Source organism: Phalacrocorax aristotelis, chromosome 8 (assembly GCF_949628215.1).
Source record: "Phalacrocorax aristotelis chromosome 8, bGulAri2.1, whole genome shotgun sequence".
Classification (NCBI taxonomy): Eukaryota; Metazoa; Chordata; class Aves; order Suliformes; family Phalacrocoracidae; genus Phalacrocorax; species Phalacrocorax aristotelis.
In genome coordinates, this window is record NC_134283.1 from 30,644,267 (window position 1) to 30,665,731 (window position 21,465).

Here is a 21,465-nt window from a genome sequence, read left to right on the forward strand (position 1 = left end):
GAGATGGCTGAGCCCAAGAAACCTGATGCCAACAGCACTTATATAGGACAGTAGGCTTAATTTCTCTGTTCTTCCTTCATTAGCTGCAGAGATTTTAATCTTTCATCACTTTGAGTTGGGCAGAAAAAAAGACCTGAAGGAAAATGAATATCCTTCCTTCCTCTTCACTGGATTCAGGCAAGCAGTTTAAAAAGCCTTCAGAAATGAACCCCCTCCACAGACTTCCCTCCTCTGCCCTGTAACATCACATGATGAGGAGCTCATTTTGGCTAGATACATGCTGGCTGTGTAGTAAGGTATATTTCTTGCCTTCAGCTTCAAGCTAAGGAGCCTTCTATCATAGCAGATACCACTGCCATAGCTGTATAATACAGGTATGTCTGGTTTGTGCAGAAGGGCCTGTTTGCTGCAGGTTAATTTTACACGTCTTGCAGGGGGACCCTCAGTGTCTCAGATTAGCTGAAATCTGAGAAACCTCTAAAATGTAGCCCAAAATCTCTGGTAGCTGTTCTAAGCAGCTTTTCCCAAAGCAGGTTGCTTGATGCTCTCAGGCAGTGACAGAGTTTCTCCTTCCTGTTAGTAAAAAACCAGAGAAAAGCAAGATGGTTGTGGCAAGCTGTAGCCAGTGATATGATGTGGGATGGACAGGCCAACCCTCATTTTGCTGCGTAGGCTCAAAAACACTGCAGCAGAGTTGGCAACTGAGGCTTCGTGTTTGTAGACTCGCGTGTCTATGCCATCACCCCCATGCTAGGCTGCTGCATGAGAGGGTGAAGTAGTTTTTAAGCTACTCGATGAACCTGGTAATGGTGTGACATGGCTGCCAGGCTCCCACAACCTTGGCTGCTTTGGCCATGTGTGTCCAAGTGCTTAGAGATACGAGTGGCCCCTGCGTTGGGGGATGGCCACCTTGGGAGGTGTACTCCCACATCCCTCCCCAGCCGTCGCTGTGCAGCACCGCACCTCCACGGCACACCATTTACGCTTTGGACTGTCGTGGTTTAGCCAGCAGCTCAGCCCCACACAGTCGCTCTCTTACTCCCCCACCGGTAGATGGGGGAGAGAATCAGAAGGGTAACGCTCGTGGGTTGGGATAAGAACAGCTTAATAATTAAAATTAAAAGAAACAACAACAGAAATGCAATGTAAAGGAGAACAACAAGAGGCGCAAAACCCCGGGGAGGGGGGGAGGGAGGGGGGAGGAGAACGAACCACCAAAACAAACCGCACGCGACGCAGCCGCCCGCCGACCCGACGCTGCGCTGCCCTAGAGCCGCAACTGCCCCCCCTCAATATACTGGTCATGGCGTCACATGGTATGGAATGAACCTGCCATTGGCCAGTCGGGGTCAGCTGCCCCCGCCACGGCCCTGCCCCTCCCAGGCCCCCCCCGCCCGCCACGTGGCAGAGCTCTGGAAGCTGGAAAGGTAGCCGACCCCCCATGGTGAGGAGAATTCACCCCTTCTCAGCCAAAACCGGCACAGGACACAGTAAGTTAACTACGTGCTTAGAGGATAATTGCCTCCGCGGGGGCTGCTGTCAGTGCTGGGTATAGCAGTTAGTCAGGGGGATGGATTGATGTAGGGTCTTGCTGCTCTCCCATGTGACCATACATGGCCACTGCAGAGCATTTCCCTCCAAAACACCTTTTAACAGCTTTTTGCCCAAGCTGCAGCCCCTCTGGTCATGTGGCTGGGGAATGTGTACTGACAGGGACCACAGGAACTCGGGGGGCCCCACAGTGCCATGGGGGCAGTGGGAGCAGCCCAGGGGCATGACCATCCCCATCCCGTCTTCCTGCCGTCTCTGCCTGCAGCAGGAGGCAGTGGCTGGGAAGGGGTTGCTCTGGTTGGGACAAGCACATTCTTCCTGTCCTCCCCAGGAGTCTTATGCCCTTTTCAGTGAAAGAAAGCAAATTTGATACTTTGCCAAGAATGTGTTTTGGTTTTGAACTTGTTTTTCATTCTGCTCCAAACAAACCATTCACCATCTCTGCACCTCCTGCCTGTGCTTTACCAGGGAAGTCAGAGATGCCTCAACAGTGGGGAAATGGCATAAGAGGTAAAAGTCTGCATGTTAATGTTCTTGACGGCCAGTTCTTAACATCTCCATAAATGTTTACAACTCCATAATGCAGCACAAGTGGAAATTACTGATGAATTATTATCAACTTATTAAGAGATGAAAATAAATTGTGGCTACTGAGGTTTACTGTGTAAACCTGGGGAACATGAAATGGGGGCTTAATGGGGTATTGGCTTTGGCTTGTTAAGCCTGCTGATGAGGGTTATAAATTAAGTGCTTATGGAAATGAACTGTTCACTAATAAGGAGACTTAAAATAATGCATACATTGAAAAAGATAGATATGAAAAATGCAATCTAGTGTTACACATCTGAAGCTACACTGGATGTTTTTTGATCTTGGAGGAAAGCCAAAGTTTAGCCTGGATTTTAACAGCACTTTGCTGTCTATTAATGGAGGTAGCATAATACGACAACACTTCATTTTTTTTAGTTGCTGACTTGAACTTACAATTGTTTACCAATATGCTAAGATTAACCGAGGATAGCAATAAAAAAAAAAGACTACAGTAGATTTGGTCAAAGCAGCTGGCTAGTGGAAACAGGTTTTGTGAGATGTAAATGAAACCAAATTTTTTTTTCTTTTCATTATATTATTGCTGTCTACAAAATATTGTGTAAAAATTCTTTCTTTTTGTAAAAGAAAGTGAAATTGCTTTTATGAGTATTTCCCTTTTGGTTTTATGTCACTTCAAGGCATCTGTGCAGCGTCATAGTAGAGGCATCACAATGGTATTTTAAATACAGGGCACCTGCTGCTAAGATTCAAGTTGGACTTGATGATCCTAGAGGTCTTTTCCAACCTTAATGATTTGATTATTCTAAGTTGTTTCATTACACTACATATAGGAAAAGTTTCTGTTTTAAAATAAATCGTGAACAATATTCACATATCAACATTTGAAGATCTGGAGGCTTGTACTGTAACCAGCTCATTACTCTTTCACCAGGAATTAAGTTTGACCAGTCTGTACTCAAAAAGTTCACATTACTTCTCACATAAAATATGGAGATGGGAAAATTGCGGTCAATTTGCTGATTCTGAGAACGTCAGTAAATTGGTAAATGACCTTGCTAGGGAAGATCTTTAAAAAACATAGTTATTGCTAGTCTGAACTACACTGACTCAGCCAATACTGGCCATCAATACTAGAAGAGAGAGCTTCAGCCAGATATGCTGAAGCTGGGTTGATTACGAACCTTCTGAGCCCTTGCTGTAGTTTAGTATTGATGTTGCTGTGTCTTGCTGAGGTAGTCATGTCCTGCTAATAGCATTTTCTTAAATTGCTCTATGAATTTGAAATTACTATGGAGGTCATGCAGGTCCTTGTGAAAGCTAAGCTATTTTTAATGGATTCGTGTTCTCCATAAATGAGGTTGCAGCTCAAGAGAGCACTTCATTAGCACCCCAATCACACATTTTTCGAGTGGGATGTTTTCAATGCAAATGTCATGGATTCAGAGTTGTGTACTGGTAAGTTAGAGCAAAACTCTTCAGTATCATTGGTGAAAATATGTGCGATCTTAAAAACAAGGGAAAGGACTCTGCTGGAAAGCTCACTGCTTTCCACATGTGAGAAGTGTTTACCTCCTTTGTCCTTCACAATACTGGCATACTGATAAACTGTGACGGGACTGTGCCAGGTTCCTAGGCACTTCATGGAATCCAGCAGGTAGCTCCCATAGCAAACTTGTGCCACGAGCATAGCAGTTTCCATTTTCAGAAGTATCCATTAAGACAATTTCCCAGGGTGGGGAGGTTGTAGGGCTGGGGGCGGGGTGTGTGTGTGTGTGTGTAGCTGGACACCTGTGAAATTATTCCCTTCCTAGCCAAGCCTATGGCCATGTTCTGCACCCCTGGTACTATCCTAGTAATCTCCCTCGAATGAAAACCCTTGCTTTCACCTGATCAGCTGTCTGGGAATCTGTTCTCAATGTAGCTTGTGATTGCTCATGATAAAGATAATTTGATTCTCCCCTGTGCTTCAGCTGCCTGTTAAATTCACTTTGGACAGATAACATCACCATTTTGCAGAGTCATGTTAAAAAAATTTAGAAGTTATTTCCTACAAAGAGATCAAACAACTGAATACCTTCTTGGTTTAGATTTGAGATACTCATCAGAAAACTCTAAGAATCGGTTTAATGCTGCAGGCAGATTGGCGCAAGTCTTTTGTTTTGTTCTGGTTTTACATACAACATCAGAATCAAATCCAAGCAGGATGGATTTGCTGAACAAGTAACGTAGGCACTGCACCCCCAAAGTGCATCCAGCTGCACATCTGCTGGCACACTGAGGCATCCATAGACACGCTTGGACACTCTGCTATGTTGTGCTGACATCAACAGCTTTGACCCTTTATATTAATAAGGAATTCCAGTATTTGGTAAGATGAGAGTCATAGGTACTTTTACCAAATGGATCCATATTCCTCTTGGCTCTGGCACTGTATTGACAATAACACTGGTAAGGGGCTACTGCATTCCAGGGCTTGGAAACAGAGCACAAGGTTCAGTAGTGACTGTTTGTGTCACCAGTTAAACGTAGCTCCTATTCCACACCTAGGCTGAATAAGAGTAAATAATGTGTTTAATTCAGAGTAGGCTGTTGTGATTGCATCACTGGACAGTGGAGCCAGGCTTAGATTAACATGTGAATGTAGAAGCACCATGATACAATTTCAGGAGTGATTATTTTGTATGTAAATGGTAAATACAGAACTGTAGTGCAGTGCAGTGGGTGGGAAATTCCAGATTTTACCAGGTACTATACGATCTTTTGGTAGAACTGCCTGCTGAAGTCAGATGTCTCCGAAAAGGAGCGTACACTAATGGGAATCTAACATCAGCCTCTGAACTGCTATGATTCCCTCTGTAGCAGCAGGTTTAAGAAAGCAAACCCAGCATGTTGGAGCTGGAGATGTCTATTTTGCACTGACTGAGTTTTCCTCCATGTTAAATGAAGTAGCACTGCTTTGTAGCAGACCTTAGCAACAGTTGTTTGACACATGCTTGAAAAGTAATACACACACACTTTGAAACTTCAGGTAAAAAAGGCAAATGTAGAACACACTGTACATCACTGTGCTTTTTATCAGAGAAGAGTTTAACAACATTCCCAGCTCAAAAAATTCAAATCAATGACATGTCAGGTAACAGTCCCTAGGGACTGAAGACAATTTTGGTGGTTGCTAATGCACTGGTTATTTCCTGTCTAAAGCCAAAGGGATCAATAACTCCAGTCAGAAAGAAAACCCTTCAGGGGAAAGAGAACTTCTGCCAGAGGAGCTCCCTGGACTGCTTAAGTAACAATATTTTATAGAGCCAACAAACAAGCTCTTCCCTGCCCAGTAAGCAACATTCCTCAGCTGCAGGTCAGGTACAGCAGAAATTAATTTAGCTCAGTAATGTGTGTAGCTTGAAGTACCATCCACAGCATTACAGAATTAATTTGGCAACACTTCCCATTGGAGCCTGGCTCTCCACGAGGCAGCTCACAAAGGGGGTTCACAGACTCACCCGTAACTACATGGAATGCTTTGGAAAACACCATGTAGAATTCATCCCTTGTGGCTGGATAGGTGTTTCCATTCTGCATCAGCTGTAACAGGAAGGTTTTTACCCATCCCAGCAGATCAATGTCTTCTTGAAATATAGTCACCAATGAGCATCACCTCTGCCTGATTAAACGGGTCGGAGAATACTTCCTAAAATAGATCATCAGAAAAGCTTGAACTGGGAAAATGTTTGCTGATTAGGCTGTGTGTTTTGCATTCACATGTAAATGGTAGTGAAGGACCTGATGGGGGTCATCTCAAATCCATTCCCTCCAAGAGCTGATGGTTGCCATTGTCTGATCTCAATCAAGACCTACTGATGAGCTACATATATTAAATGCCAACTATGGTTTCAATTTACATGTTGATGCAAAGTATAAATTCAGTGTATGAAAAGGTTTTCTGCAGAGACTTACCCATTGCCTCACTTGAATGAGAAAGAAATTCTGTCTCTTGATATACTACAAATGTACTAGGAGGTGGGACTCCTGAACTTGACGACTGCCAAAGGGATATTCTTATTTCTGAAGAAGGGAGGGCAGTCCTTGTGGAGGCAGGAGTGTTGAAACCGCTTTCTGATGTACTGAAGGCTCATGAACCCTTGGGACATTTGGGTGACAAGTCAGGCAAACCCTGAAAAGGGATGGAGTATGGAAACTAGCCTGCTGGGGAGGGCGTGCAGGCTGCTGGCCAGGACAAGCCTAGACCCTGGGGTGAGGTGAGTGCCTACAGTTCTGGGGCTGATGAATGAGAAAGAAAGGCAGGTTTCTGAGTATGAGGCTGTGTGAAGTAGCTCAAGTGTTATTTTTCTTTCCTTTTTAGCACCTCTGTCTTTGCAAATCTTTTTTCTAACTGTGCCTATTGTGTGTGGTCTAAATACACTTTTATATTTTTAAGATTACCAACCTGAGCGAAGGGTGTTTTTGAAGTAACAGAAAAGCTCTGTTGTGATGGCTGTACTGATGCTTGTCACCAACATGGTCGACCGCTCATGCAGAGCCCTGGACAGTGGCATATTGCTTCCAAATACCCAGAAGGCAGCAGGATATGTGATGCCCACTTGACCACACAGGAGCTTCAGGAGCTCATAGTGTGAGAGTCTGAGAGGAAGAAATACCTTCTGGTGCTGGGGTAGGGATGCTTCCTGGCATTTGGAAATTCAGGGGACACTTCTGCAGTCAGGGTGGTCTGTGGCAGAAAAGTATGGCTGGAAGCCTTGGATTTGAAAGGATTTCTACACATGGTTCTGTGCACTAGTCTGCCCAAAGCGGGGATCACCAGCGTTTAGCTTCATCTTAGAATGCTGCTGGGAATGATTCTCCTTAATTTGCTTTACCCAAGCATTTCTCTAACCCTACAAAAATGGGTTGTCTCATTTTTTTCCTCTGTTCTCACAGGTTCTTTTCTTGCCATGCAAATATTGATTTGGAATCAATGTAGGCCTAGCTCTGCTTCCACCGACCTTGCAGAATAATTTACGACTGGACTTAAAAAAAAACATCTGGTTTGACTACTTCATCCTTAATATGAAGTGACAGTTCTTCCTAATGACTGATATCAAATCACCAGTGTTGTGTATACTGTCTTACCCCTACAGAGGGATATTATTCTGTGCTTACACCCTGAAATAGGATTTTAAGTTTAAATGCTGTATCCAGATCTCCATATTTAGCTGTTCTTGTTTTAGAGGTATTCAATGTGCAAATCCCTGTGCTTCTATTTTATAAAAATCCTATTTCAGGTATTTGCATTTAAAATTTTGTTGGACTTATGCAAAAGGCTCTGCATAGCATCAAACAGCTTGCTTTGGAGGCAGAAAAGTAGAAATACCTCCCACTGAAAAGTAACAACCAGTAGTTCAATGCATGTTCCTCAAAATGTGCGAGAGATGATCACGTCTCACAGTGCTATTTTTCCACTGTGACTAATGCCCCCATTCCAATCCCCCCTGCCCATCTTTGCCAGTAAAAAACACTGTAATTCGTGCATGGAGCTATGGATGCCACAGATATGAATGCCAAGAGCACTTAGCAGCCTATGATTCAGCTCAGCATACTAAGATAATGCATCCTATACATAAAGAAAAATATGCTTTTAGTCTACTGGTAACCTTTTTTCTCTAAAAGGAAAGGAGTTATCTGAGCAGGGTGCTCCTCTTCTCCAAAGGTGACAGCTCTGCAGAGATGAAAATGCTGGTGTCTGTATATAGTCTAGCCAGTCCTTGGGGTAAATGTAGCTCAGAAAAGAGAGCTTTACTTCTTGCTCCTGCATGAGCCACAGAGACCTCAGTTAGCTAAAGAGTGCTCATGCCTTTTTCCTAAACACGTGCAGTGATCTTTCTTGCAGCATGGGCTGTTTTCCATCTGTGATAGAGAATAAGCACTTCTAACATTGCTGGGAAGCAAGGACTCATTGGGATACTTCCTAATGTCATTACAATACAGGGTATCTGCAGAGACTGCTGCAAAAGGCAGGACTTTTGTGTGAAAGCTACTGATCACTATAATAGCCTCCTTCTCTGGAGAGAAAAATGGATATACCTGGACATAAAATCCAAGGAGAGCCTAAGGTACTTTATTGCTATAGCTTATGGACATCAGCACCCAAAGAACAGTTATCAGGCTTGGGAATCTGTGTTTCTGGAAGAAGGCCTTGTGACATGGCTGGATGTGCTGTGGGATGCGGAACAAGAGAAGCAGGGCATCTCCCACCACCTGTCTCACTGTCCCTGGAGAAGGAGAGAAACCAGTCTCTGCTCTTCTCACCACCTGGAATGAGATAGAACTGCTGCCCTAGTTTGCAGGGAGAGATTTATTGGAGCTTAAGGCACTCTGATCCCACCCAAAGAACTAGAGTGGCAGCGTCCCATCAGCTCTGTCAGGAGGCCTAAGACCTATTCTAGTGGTAGGTTTGTCCAGTCTTTCCTCTTTATTGAGGATCTTTCTGAGGGGGCAAGGAGAGGGCTAGTGGGCTGTGTACGCTGGGTGGACAGCCCTCTTTGGTCGTGTAGCAGGTGGGCATCCAGCTCTTCTAGACACTAGACCATTCCCAGGGGCTCTCAGGAGAAAAAGGTGGTTAAAGTGGGCTCTGGTTCACATGAATTACACTAGAAGATTGGGCAGTAGTGAAAGGGGTCTCATTTTACTACATTGGGATTTTGTTTCATCATGGAAAACATCCACCCTCTGGCTTGGTGGACCATTTTCAACTTCATGTGAAACCAGCAGGCTTTCGTGATGAGAGTGAGCTGTACGGAGGATCAAAAACACACCCAAAAAGCAGCAGTAATAGACACAATACCTGTCTTATGAAGAATAAGCTCACGCTATTATAGAGTGCAGATGTCAGAAGAATCAGGGCTGTAGGGTGTAAGATTGGAGCTCAATCTCTGAAACAGCTGGTTTGTGGCTTTTCCCTGAAGTATGGCAAAGCATAACAAAATGCTGTTAGTAGCTACTGGCTTGCATGGGCTGATTGCTGGACAAACAGAGGCACATGGCTGTTAGAATACCAGCTTTGTGGAGCTCTTGTTAAGACAGGAGACATCTAATGACAGATTCAAATTCTACTAGTGAAAGCAAACCATCAATAAATAAGATTTTATTTTGACCAAAAATTCACTGAAGGGCTAGGGTAGGAGAGTCCCTACTTTGGGGAAAACAGTTAAAGTAAAAAGTTAAATGCAGCCAAATTTGTTCTTCAAATTTCAAAATGGAAGCCAGAACGCTGGAATTTTTTTACTTGTTTTTATCTTTTAAGTTGGAATTAGCTATTGAATTTGGTACCAGTCAGAAACAGATCAGATTGGCCCAACCTAGTAAACATAAATGGATTTTCATTTGTTCCACCCCCACCCCCCCAGTAACTTTTGAAGTGTTGATAATTTTAAGTTTTTTTTTTTAAATGTAAAACAATGCTGGCCCACATCCCTGCAGGGCAGAGACAGCTCGAATTTCGTGTTTTCAGACTAATGGGAATAGCACTGCTTTCACTCCAGAGTCAGTTTTGTGGGTGGGCTAAAATAATATTCTGGTAGGATATCCAAATTATTCCCCTTTTATTGTGTGCTGTGTCACTTTGAAAACCATGCTTCATTCTTTAGAGCTGTATTTCCCAATACAGCAGAGAAGAAGAGAATCTTCTGGCTTCTGATTTGTTCACAGAAGTTTAAATGGAAGTGCTCAAGACCAGCTGTTTTGCTAATGCAGTTAACCACCTGCTTCTGTTGTCTCTGTCTGCCTGGCACTAGCTTTTTTCTCATTTCCTTCCTGCAGCGATAGCTAGAGTTAGTGCTTGAGAGCTATTCCTTCATTTTGTGATGCAGAAAGTTGTTTTCCACATTTCTTCACATCCAGTTGTTTTTACTAATTGCACCTAGCCACTGGCATAATTATACTCCACCTGAGGCAAAGCAGTGATTGTGCTGGGCCAGCATCCATGTGTCATCAGCATGGCAGTGTGGGTGAGGATGCTGTGGGATTTGCAGGCAAGAGGGACACTGGGTGAGTTACACTGGTGAGTGGTGAGCACTGGGATGGCCTCAGTCTTTGGTGCCTTGAATTGTATCTACAGTGTGTTGTAAAGTAACCTTACTGAAATGAGGCTGTACAAACCACATAAAATGGGGAAGTGATTTAGCTACTGCACAGTAACTTAAAAAAAAAAAAAAGAAAATGAAATTAAAACCCTCAGAAACTTCACATTTAAACATCTATGTACCCAAGAGGAGATTTAATGCTTTTTCTCACTTTGATGCTATTATGACAGAACACTTCACATCATCTGAGCTGCCCAAAAGTGTGCAATGGGGATGGCCTTTGAGATTATAGAAAACTGAAAGTGGAAATCAATTCACTGGAGATAGGTTAGCTCCTGTAAGTCTCTTTATAAAATGTTTCTCTCAGTCTGTTAAGATTATCAGCTTCTATGCCAACTGCCTGTGATAAAACAGGAAATGAAAAAATGGCGGTAAGAAATCTCAGGCTGCTTATTAAGACTTTTTAAACCATCATACAAAACCAAGGGAGCAATGTACTCAAAAGAGGATTTCTCAGTTTCTCAGAACCACAAACACCACTGTAGATTGGGCTGCAGTTGGTATCTGGGTAAGGGAAAAAGTTGTGGGGGTTTATTTGGTTGTTTTTCTTTTTTTTAAATATTCCTTATAAAAAAATGTTTTTCAAAACCAACATGAAAATCATCAGGTAACTAGTTTTTATTTCTTTTCTGGTTTTCAGGAGACTGGAATCTCCTTAGTTGCATATTGGCAAAGATAATGTCTGAGAATGATTGGACAAAGTGAAACTTTAACACTTTTTCTCACATCTGTAACAGAAAGTTACATTTTTGGGTCATTTGTTGAGATAAGGACTAGAGTAAAAGAAAAGCTAGTGTTACAGACAGGCTTTGCCCTGTCTATTCGTTGGTACAGCCGAAGACCTGAGGGACTCCATCTCCGGAGCTCCCCAGATGCATTTTTGTACTTCTATGAAGTGTTTCATACTATAATGTTTGATGTTGATCCAAAAAATGTGTTGCGGGCACAGTTGAATGATATGGGTTTCACTAGGCTTGTACGGGATTTCCTTTGGTATAGTCCCTCTTCCTATCCTCTGGCTCAGTCCAAGGAGGAAGAGTTTCCAGGCACTGCAGTCTCCAATCACTTCTGTCTCTACTGGTTGTAAATTATTGGCTGCTAATGAAAGACTTGGTTTGTGTGCATTGAATAAAAGGAATATTAAGGACAGCCTTTAGTACCATAAAGCTGGGAGCTATATGGCTTTGTTTGAAATGTGTTAATTTATGGATGGGTAGTCCACAAAATGTTCTGACCTAGCAGTTACAAGGGGTGTAGCTCATTCAATTTAGCCACTCACTTTTCAGAAGACCTTGCTTTCACTTAGGGTTTTCTGTGTTATCCATTACCGCAGCATTTCCAAATCAGTAATTATGCATGTGCTTAGATGTCATCAACCAGAAAGCTAAATATATCCTTGAGTGCTCTGAGTAGAGGTGGGAATACCCCTATGCCTGAATGCTTTTCTAAATGGGGTTAACCATGTGGAATAAAACCCATCCTGTAGTATTTGCACTGTGACAATTTGTCTTTGGTGCAGCGGGTATTCAGTAATGCTAAGATGAACTGTGTTTTTCAAACTATCTGTACCCTTTCAGCTGGGTAGTTCCTGGACTTCAGGATGTTTTTTTCTCCGTTCCTGCTGCACAGAGTGCCCTCAAAGCTAAAGATGCTTAGTTCACTGGCTGTGTTAGAGATCGGACATAAATGAGAAAATTTCCCTCATTTCCCATAAGTTGTGAGTAGTTAATTCTGAGGGAATCAGGCAAGGAAGAAGCTCCTTTGCTGTGCTTGCATAAAAGCTGGGATTTGTGGGGGGTGATCATTGCGGCCTTATTCTGAGTTTAGAACAGATGAGAAGAGGGTGTCTGCAGGGTCTTGATCATTAACTTGACTGTGCCATAACTGCCATCAAAGATGACTTCATGGGGGACGTGTGAGAGATTGACCGTAGATCCCTTGTCTCTAGTGTGACAGAAGGCTCCCTGAGATGGACTGCCTAGCTAGGAGCTGCTTCATTTTTCATATGCTGGAGCAGTTGTCACAAGGCCTTAAATCCTTGTGACAATGGCCAAGCACAGTTTGCATATACATGTACTGGGTACTAAAATATCACATTACTATGTGTAACTATACCTAAGGTAACAGTTCTATATCCTTAGGAGGTATAAGACTGAAAGGAAATTATCACAGGATAAGTTTTGTTGGGAAATGCAAAGAAATTGAAAGTAGAAATACAAAACGCTGGCCAAATATTTAATGTGTTTGCTGCAGATTAACAATTTATTGCTTCTGTGGTTTGGAGGTCTGGTGCCTGCCTATGCCACTGGCAAATGTTTGGTAATTTACTCTGGAAGGTGTCTATATTACTATAGGGTTTGTTGTTTGGTTGTTTTTTTTTTTATAAAACAGCCCTGAGAATGCAAAGCTGCTTGTCTTTGTAGTTATGATTTCTTTCATGGGATTGTCAATCTAGTCATAAATAGAGAGAAGCTGTTAAGAAAGCACCTACAATGTGGATTGTGCTGTGAAAAAAACTGAGCCCCTCTCCAAATGCTTTCTTTGTACGTGGAAGATATCTTAGCAGTTTATAAAGCAGACTTTCTAATAACGAGGAGTTTTTGCTTTTCTTACTTTCCTCCTAAAAACTGTGAAATGCAGTGCACATATACCCAAGTGCTACTGTCAGAATGAGCCTGATACCTGGGCACTGGTCACTTAAAGATAGACCTGCACTGCTCAGGGAAAGAAGTACGTATCTGAGTAAGCACTTTGGTTTTGAGTTACTTTCCTAAACTGGCTATGAAAACAGAAAGAAGGCTTGAGTGTTAAGGGTGCAATTTTCCAACAAGGCAATATTAAGCAGTGCAGGGCCTATAATTTCGGGCAGTTATCAGAGTCCCTACTGATGCTAAGTGTATGCTTTATGTTACATAAGAAGGTAAGATCAAGGCATCTGCTGTAGCTGGTTTCAGCCAGAAGGCAATGTACCACCATCCTCTGACTTCAGGTTAAAAGGTCTATTTCTTCTCCAGGAATTGGTCTGCAGGTAACTGTTCTGTTTAAGCACTTTGTCTTGTCCTTACCCCACGTAATCTGCTTTCCCAGAAGGAGAGAAAAATGCTGTATAGGCTACTCCTTAGTAAGGGAGCAACAAATATTTTTAGTAGTCCTGACTTGGATGTCATTTCAGTGCTGTGCTAGACAAAAGAGGACTAGGAGCAAAAGCCATAGAAGGACCTTGTGGATGCTGCCAGCTTCTGGCACAAATGGCCTCTTGGTATATTTCTGTTTTCATTCTGGACTTCACCTCTTTATCTTCTTCCTACATCCTCATTTTCAAGAGCTACCCTATCATCTCCTTGCAGCCTGATCTAGTTCACATCCACATGGAACTTCTTATATTTCATTGCTCTCTCCACTATATCCCTCTTATCTCTGACCTTAGTCCTTTCTTCCCAGTGACCATTACCCTTCCATACTCACTAGAAGAGCCTCTGACTTAAACCCTGCTGCCGCGGGGACAAACATTGTCCAGGAGGTGTCCTGTGGCTGGGAGAGGCACCGTGATATTCTTATCACATCTCAACACCCCATTGCCAGTAGTTAGTTTTAAGGGCAGAAATTCAATAATGCAAATAAGATGGAATGCTTATAACTATATTTCCATGTTTTAACATGCATTGACTTCATTTGAATGAAAGTTTTAAATACTTTGCCTTTGAGCCTGGCAATGTTGTAGTATGAAATAAGCCTTAAAGGATGGCCTTGACTGGAGCTGGCACCTCCCTGGGCTGCAGGCCAGACAGTCTTGGCTGCTCCAGCTTGGTGGCACCCAGAGCTACGCTGGGGCTGAGCTCTCTGCCTTTTAGCTGTTTCCTGCCATTATCTGGGGTTGCGTTGGCTGGCATTGGGGAAATAAATAAAACAAAACAACAACAAAAAGAGAGAGGCCCTGGCTGCTCTCACCTGCAGCTTTCTTGGCTCTGGCTTCCACATTCCTCTCTGGCTGCTACCTGTTGCTGGCTATGCTGAGCCTGCTGCTGCCTGGCCCGGCACAGGGGCAGAGCACCCTCTCAGCAAGGCCCCCCGGGGCGCTGACAGCTAATGTCACCCTGTGTTCAGCTGGGCAAACAGGCTGCTCTGCTCCTGCTCCAGAAGGTGTGGAACTATGCGTGCTCTAGAAACACATCACAAATTTTTCTCTGTTTGCTGTCATCCACGGAGGCGTATTTGCTGTTGTGTGTGTATTGAGCATTGGGCCACAAACGCAAATTGCTGTAGGAAGGACGACAAGATTTTTTAAGGACTGCACAGACAGACATCAGAGTTCAGTTGTACAGTGACATACGGTTATTGTAGGATTGTCCAAATAGCCCCTTTGAAATTTTGAGTGTTAATGTGCAAAGTCAGTAAAGCACAAATTGGGGTCATTATTCAGGAGGAGAATTACTCGTAGAGATACACCTACATTTGTAAAGTTATCACCATTTTTCTATTTCCTCCTGCGATATTCATTACTTGTGTTCCTGGGCTGACGGTGCGGAGCGCAGGATTTCTGTTTCTGTGAAATAGCGACAGCAGAGGGCAGCAGTATCCTGCGATCTCTCAGCATTAAATCAAGTCTATCGGGTACAAGGAAAGCGGCAGCATGGGAAAGGTGTGGATTAAATAGTGAAAGCTGCAACGGCGTTTTTCTTTTTAAAAGATTGCTAAGTCCTTCGTTAAGTTTGGACACCAGGAGTCTGAGGATGCTTTAACTCTATGTGCTGTTAATTGTCAGTGTTTCACAAATACCAAGTAGCGTACGTCCATTACATTAGGATCGAAGTGCAGTTTGGAGAAAATGGTGTTTCCGAACGAAGGCTGACTGCTGGCTTTTTGATTTTGTTTCTTGACAATTATATCAATGCCACCAGGTGGGGATAAGATGCTTTTGAGATTTATATTGGATTTTCCTTCCCAGTTACTTATGTGGGTTGGGTTCTCCAGCAGTGTTTAAATACAGTCCTGGCGGGTTGGTCTGTTCCGTGGTGCTGTCCGTGACTCTCCACACAGCTCTGCCAGCAGGTTACCTGTCCGAGCGACCACGCCAGACCCTGCGGCTCCAGCGGGCCTTTTCCAGTAGCCTCTTGACGGTAGTGCCTGGATCAGGAGTGTGGTGGTAAAATTTTAAAGCAGGTAAATTAAACTCAGTCGATGGTTGGAAAGACCAAAAGAATAAGATAAATTCCTTCAGGTTTACCTTTCACTCATGACTTGGCTGACTACATCAGAGCACCTCTCAGGACAAGGCAGTACTTTCTTCCTTGTGCATGGAGTACTGGGGTGGTGGTAGTTTTAGCAAGTTAGACTTACCCAAAGTCACATCTCTGCTAGCCCAACCAACAGACTGTGCTTCCTCACACCTGGGGAGCTCAGTGCTGATTAGTAAAGGAGTAATTTCCCTTCCAGCTGCTATGGTGCCTCTGCAGATGCTGAGATCTTGAGGGCATGAAGTTACTGTGTTGTAGTGTGTAACATTTGCATTTGAATAACCTGGATTTGGCAGCTTCTGAGAGACTGTTTATTTCAGATGCTTCTGATAGCCTACAAATACATTTTTTATTGGCTGATAATGTAGAAAATCATGTGTTTTAATCTGAAGTCCTTCTGTATCTCTTTAACTAAGGCTACACATCCTAAATTTTTGTATCCTAAAAGGTTCGATTCACATTAGGCAAGCATTTCCAGTGCTTTCTAAATTATGTCTAAATATATTTCATTTTTCATATCAGCTGAAGCAGATGTCCTTTTCCATACTATTCCGAACTGAACGTCCATCTGGTCAAAAAAGTATCCCATTTCCTATCCTCCTGCTGTGCTTTACTTATTACTCATTATTTGTCTAGGCAACATTGGCGGAACCTACTAGTACCAGGTTCTGTGTAACAGTGAACGAAGTCAGTTATTTTTCAGTCTATCTGTGTGTATATATAAGCGTATCTCCTGTGTTTAGGTAATGATTATAGCTCTTATAATGGGGAAAACAATGAGTTATCGCCAAATGGAGATAGAATGATTAGCCTGATATTATTTCATCTTATTTTTTTCATCTTTTCTTATTTCTTGAGTCTCTAGCAAAGAGATATAAACCCACCCTTTCCTGTTTGTTTCTCCCTGTTTCTCAAAGAGCCCTTTCAACCACAGCATCCTCTCTGAGCTCCTTTGCTGGAGTGATTTGCATATGCTTATGTTCTTGCCCCACTTTCCAAGAAACCCTTTGCTTTGTGGATTCTTGCACATATCTTGCTTTCTGTGTTGATGTAAGACAGAAACAACAGAAATGTGAATTGCATAGCAACTTCCAACCAGAATATGGCCCCACGTGCATGCTGTGAAAGCAATGGTGAGAAGATACAGAGCAGGAAGTTGGGAACAAGCTTGTTAGGTCATTAAATGCTTCTTGAGGTTATAATGTTTACGTTCTCCTTTTCAGAAAATGGCAGATAATATTTATTTTTGATATTATAAGCAAAATCACCAACAGACTGTCTCCTATATAGCGTCAGCAGCCAGTCCATGTACTTGTTGGCATGCCATCAGTGGCATGCTGAATCTTATAATTTCTTCAGAATTTAATGAAGGAAAAATACCTTGGAAGTGTGCAAGAGAACAATGTGAAACAGTATTTTCAATGGAGGGTGGCCAAAGTAACATCAGGCATCATGGGCTTCTGCTGACTTGTCTGTATTAGTAAACTGCTTATCAGTTTATGCCAACATTTCTACAAACAATTGCATTAAGTTGCTGTCTTCATAGCAGAAGGATAGTGTATAGCCGAACACCATTATTGGTCTGATTGGCTCTACCTTCCACATACTTGGATCAAAGTGTAGTACTTTTTGTCCCAAAATCTTTTCTAAAAAAATTATTTCATTGTCATGTTATGTTAGCTGAACACCTGGATTTCCACAGCTGGCTAAGCATGGTATTAGGAAGCTTTCCATGCAAAGATATTAAAGTAAAAATAGAAACTGAGTGTTTTAGCTCAATAATTTCAGCAGCCCAGTTATATGCAAAATGAGGAGGTCCACAAGTTAGCGGTGTCAATGATTCTAGCATCAAAAAGTAGTAGCTGAGATCCTTAACTTTAGACTTCCCACTTTTTTACTTCACTTTAGACCAACTCTTCTGAAATGCATTAATGGCTGTACCACAGCACAGAAATTCCACCTTTTTAATGCTTTTTAAACCACCATTAATGAATTTACTGTGCTTTGGCAAATGGAAAAAATGTTTCTCAAATATTTTTCACCCAAATCTCCTCCTGTAAAGAAAATTGCTGGGATGCTGATGTAAAGACATTGCGATAAAAGCTCAGCTGACTCCACTTGATAGTTTGGGGTCCAACCACTTGCTTCCATTGTAGGAAGAGAAGTCCACTGTGGGGCTGGTGGCTTATTACCTTTCTTCTATTTAAAAGCGCAATTAAAATTGTACAAAAAACGTCTTTCCTAATGATATAATGATAGAATCGTTAAGGTTTGAAAAGGCCCTTAAGATCACTGAGTCCAACCACCAACCTATCACTTCCAAGTCCACCACTAAACCATATCCTCAAGCACCACGTCTACCCTTCTTTTAAATACCTCCAGGGATGGAGACTCAACCACTTCCCTGGGCAGCCTGTTCCAATGCCTGACAACCCTTTTGGTGAAGAAGTTTTTCCTAATATCCAACCTAAACTTCCCCTGGTGCAGCTTGAGGCCATTTCCTCTCGTCCTATCGCTTGTTACTAGGGAGAAGAGACCGACCCCCACCTTGCTACAACCTCCTTTCAGGTAGTTGTAGAAAGCAATAAGGTCTCCCCTCAGCCTCCTCTTCTCCAGACTAAACAACCCCAATTCCCTCAGCCGCTCCTCATAAGACTTGCTCTCCAGACCCTTCACCAACTTTGTTGCCCTTCTCTGGACACACTGCAGCACCTCAATGTCCTTCCTGTACTGAGGGGCCCAAAACTGAACACAGTACTTGAGGTGTGGCCTCACCAGGGCTGCGTACAGGGGCACGATCACCTCCCTGCTCCTGCTGGCTGCACTATTCCTGATACAAGCCAGGATACCATTGGCCTACTTGGCCACCTGGGCACGCTGCTGGCTCGTGTTCGGCCAGCTGTCAGCCAGCACCCCCAGATCCTTTTCCTCCAAGCAGCTCCCCAGCCACTCGTCCCCAAGCCTGTAGCGTTGCATGGGGTTGTTGTGACCCAAGCTTAGGACCCGGCACTTGGCCTTGTTGAATCTCATACTGTTGGCTCTGGCCCAATGATCCAGCCTGTGCAGGTCCCTCTGTAGGGCCTTCCTACCCTCCAGCAGGTCAACACTTCCACCCAGCTTGGTGTCATCTGCAAATTTACTGAGGGTGCACTCAATCCCCGCATTCAGATCATCAAAGAATCTGCTCGTCCTTCCGCATCCTTCAGTCGTGTTGTTTTTAGCAATGGTGAAATTCTCTGCTGCATTGTGAAGCAGCAGGGGAAGGGAAAGCTGGGGGTTGGGGGCAAGACTATATGAACAGACAAAACAGTACTTTGTAATAAGAAGAAAGTCAACAGATATTATGTTTTGCCTTTTGGCAACACAACCTTTTGTAATTAAATTAGCAGCATGCAAAGGGCTACGTTGATTATTTAAGGGCTAGGGAAAAAACGCAGTCAAATAAATAATTCATTTTACTGCAAGAAGTTATTTCAACTCTAAGTACTGTGAAATTTTTCAGGGATCTGTTATTTATTTTACTTCTCAGTGACAGATTTTTAAGTTTGAAGCTGTAACCCAAAATCTGTGTTTTGTTTTCTTTCAGGTAAGTCTGGATTGATCTGTTTGAACTGTGCAGTTTGGGAATGTAAGCAAAGTAAGCCTTCTTCAAGCTGTCCTAGCCTGTTAACAAGGTCAGAGTGTTGTCTTTATTCTGAGCTCTAGTACTTTAAATTAAAATGAAAATGAAATGGATAACATAATTGCAGATTGATATGGCTACGCAGACAGAATATGATCTTTATGTCAAATGTGAATGCCACAGAACAAATGTGTTATTGAGAATTATTATGGATGGAGATAATATGAAATATTCATGTTACTGAAATTCTAAAGGGTAATACAGCTTTTTATAATATTTTTTCATTGGTCATTTAAATGGGTTCTCTAGTTATGATAGATTCCCAGATATAAAAATTTCAGTGCCTCCTCTTGAATATGGCCAAGTTAGCAGGTCAATGCTGAAAAGCCTACTTTGTGGCTCGTTCAGAACTGATTATCTTTTATTAATGACCTGGCAATAAGATCTTGCTATAAGTCAGTAAGATACTGCTGTTGGACCGGCATGCTTTGCTTCCTACCTAACCCTTGCTCTGTGACAACTCCTGCTAGCAGTAAGAAACCTCTTAACCTTGCAAGCTTCCTTGCATTGGAATGAGCAGACTCCATTGAGATGGTGTCACGTTTATTGTGTCAGAGTTGAAAATTATTTCCTTTGAATTTTTCTTCCTCTCTTCTTCTCCCATTGTCTCCAGGAACAATTAAATTCACCTCTTGTCAAATTCTGGTGGTGGCTTTCTCTTGAAGTGTTATCTGTGTAAATCAAACTGTGGCTTCTTTAGAAAACCACGACACGAAGGATTCTGTTGTCCTAATCTCTGATTCCTATTCATGTACCAGTAACAAAAATATGTTTTGCAATATTTCTGTGCGATCATGTTGCGGTATCTGTTCAGAACAGTGCTATTGTAATTCTAATTGCAGGACAGATATTGATGATCAATACACAGAAAATGGTACACAAGACAATTTCTCTTGCAGTCATTTGTGAAGCTTAAAGTTGTTCACTTTCCAAACACAGATTTTTTCATATTTCAGCTGGACACTGTAAAAGCTACTCACTGTCCTCAAATTCATTGATTAGTTCTGCACCACTAGATTTTATGCATTTGGTTATCTCATTTCAATTACTATTCAGATTAGCCAGCAGAATTTTATATGAATGCTAAGAATCTTCTTATGCTTGGCTTTTTAACTTTCCACTTCTGTTGACTGATATTAGGATGGTTTTTATCAACTGAGAAAAGGGGCCGTATGTTCTTTACAGGTATATCATCACTACCATTTTGAGGATGAAATAACAAGAGACCATTTTCCCATGCTAGTGAGTGTCTCACTTCTGGAATGAAGCTGAGATCTGAGATGGTAGCAAAATGTGTTACTGGATTCACATATGCTGTACTTCTATCTCTGAATGACCTGTAGTTTTGTAGTAGCTGCTGTATTTTTTTCTTCTGCAAGATTACAATAATTTTGGTCATGCTCTCCTGTCTTTTTGGACATACTAGGCATAACGTCCTCAATATGCATTCACATCCACTTCTGACCACCTTCTGGCTACCAGTTTTATACCTTAGCTTGCATCCTGCACTTGGTATAGAATAAGTAATTTACAACAGGAGGGTTACACTTTAAGTTTGACACTTTTGAAGCCTTTTGATTCTAACTTTCCATTTTTGGCTTTTGAAATCAGGTGGGTTGCCAGAACGTGAGTGAGCAGATTCTTTTCCTCTGCAGCAGTTGGTTGGCTTCTAATGAGTGTGTGTACCATTGACTCTGTCATGACATGCGATAGTTCAGTGCCTTTTCAAATACGACATACTGAGCACATACCTTAAGTATCCAGCTGTATTCCCCCTTTTGTACTCCTTAGATGCCCTCATCAACCTTTGCTTGGGGAGTTCTGCACAAGGAGCAGCCTCCACGCTCCTTAAATAATTTATTCATTGCCTCCAAGAGCAATAAGCATCCCATTAAACCAGGCATATTGCGCATTATCAATGGAATAAATATGCTGTAGTGTAACAAGGCTGTGTAGTACTTCTCTTATTTTAAGGAACTATCGAACTATTAATGGAAGAGGAGTTGGATGTGAAAATACTGTCAGTCATGTCTCATTGCAATAAAAAGCAAGCTTGTATTTCAGCGTTTCTGTCTGAAATGTATAAATGCCTCTTTTGAGGGTTTTTAGAAGTAAGCAGATAAAAAGTTATTAGATGTGAATATGAATACTGACAAATCAAAACTTAAAGCCTTAAAAACAAAAATCTGATGTAGCCTACGTTATAAGCAGAATTTTGGAAAGAAGCTAAAATTTAAAGAAATATACAAAAAAATAACCTTCTGCAGATCCACTGAAGTAAAAATTAATATTCAGGTGATATGGTTCTTAT

The 21,465-nt window shown here is 42.3% G+C and overlaps 1 protein-coding gene across 2 annotated transcripts in view; it reads left to right on the top strand.

Moving 5' to 3' along the window:
* KCNIP1 (potassium voltage-gated channel interacting protein 1) overlaps positions 1-21,465 on the top strand; it is a 299,356-nt gene that overhangs the window by 124,859 nt on the left and 153,032 nt on the right. The gene's annotated exons all lie outside the window — the stretch shown is intronic.